Source organism: Grammomys surdaster, unplaced genomic scaffold (genome assembly GCF_004785775.1).
Source record: "Grammomys surdaster isolate TR1022 unplaced genomic scaffold, NIH_TR_1.0 1128, whole genome shotgun sequence".
NCBI classification, from domain to species: Eukaryota; Metazoa; Chordata; class Mammalia; order Rodentia; family Muridae; genus Grammomys; species Grammomys surdaster.
In genome coordinates this window covers 1,393-2,848 of record NW_021605547.1, presented here as the reverse complement: position 1 = coordinate 2,848, position 1,456 = coordinate 1,393, and the positions used below count along the sequence as shown (strand labels likewise).

At 39.8% G+C, this 1,456-nt stretch overlaps 1 pseudogene; it reads right to left on the bottom strand.

The window, feature by feature from the left end:
* Positions 1–596: 596 nt before the first annotated feature.
* On the bottom strand, positions 597–1,246 carry LOC114634818 (annotated as a pseudogene).
* Between the last annotated feature and the right edge of the window lie 210 nt (positions 1,247–1,456).

Below are 1,456 nucleotides of genomic sequence, written 5' to 3'. Positions count from 1 at the left end.
GATACTAAGACAATGATGTATCTGTCAAAGACAATCACATGGAGCTACTGTGATCCCATGAGACAAACCGTGTGTGCTATAGATGGCAGAGATGGACAAATGGGATTCCCCAACCCCTTTGAAATTAGATCACTACACATCGGGCATTGAGCTACAGAGTTTGGTTTAGTAATGATAGATTATGAATTTCTTTTATGGGATGCCCAATTTCATTCTTTTTGGAATAGAAAAAAATTTATTTGTTTTAAATTTTACAGTAGCCCACAGTTAAAAGACTCTGGATGTATAAAGGAACCTTCATCCTTTAACATGTTTAAACTTTTAGACACTGTGAAACTCTTAAATCTGACTGATTTCATTTTATGATATTAACATGAGCTCTCAGGGATAAGAAGCCGAGTGATTGTATCTTAAAGTGAAGTTTTGTGTCAAGTTGACAAGTGCTCTCTGAAGAAGCAGCTTGAGAATCTTCTTCTGGAACATGCAGTCTCTAAAGGGATCAAGATGGAAGGAAAAGATGGGGTTTACATAGCTGATAACACAGAATAGAATATTGTGATTTTTTTTAAACACCACAAGATACTATAAAAAAATACAGAATCTACATTAAGAGGAACTAATAGATCCTTTAGGACAATCGAAAGAGCAGGAAGACCAGTGAGTACAATGGCCACATACAGCCTGGTCACAAGAATCCTTCAGGAGCCACAAGTGTTCATGACCAGCAAGACCAGAATGAACCCTAAGAGAATCACAAAGAAATTAACCACATAACAGTGATGTGACTAAATGTATTATACTAACCAGAACCAAAAACATTAAAAAAGATGACAATTCCTTTCATCCCAGGAGGCTAAAGATCTAGGACAAAGCCCAGAGCAGAGCACATGCAACAGCTGGCATATGTTTGGGCCTTTGGCAGTGATACTATACTAGATATGTTGGCTATATGTTGGGCATATGACCAACAGGTGCTGTTCAGCACTAATTGTGGTGAGCATGCTCAGGCCTGCTAGATAAGCAAAGGTAAACACAATCTTCAAATAGAATACAACGATATTGATGTAGATGGCATGGAAGAGATATTGGTACTCTCCAGGGAATACACAGTCAGAAAAGAGAGAAAGAGGAAATTAGCCTCAGGTAGGTTGAGGATACAAGCAGAGAAGACATTCCTGTGCATGCACAGAATATACAGCACAGTGGCATTCCCTGTCTACCCAACCATGGCAATAATGAGGGTCAGTTAATTGACCAAAAGGAAACTACCATAGGCTCAAGTTCCACTGTGGTCATTTCCATCCCATGCTGTGCTCTCGTTTCCCACATTGAGATGGATAGACCTGAGCTCTGGAATTCTACACTATTTTTCCTACAGAAAATGAAGACATGAGTGTGTGCTGCACAACCACTGATTGGAAAGACCACCCTACTGTGTGGGATTGACTGGCCCTGG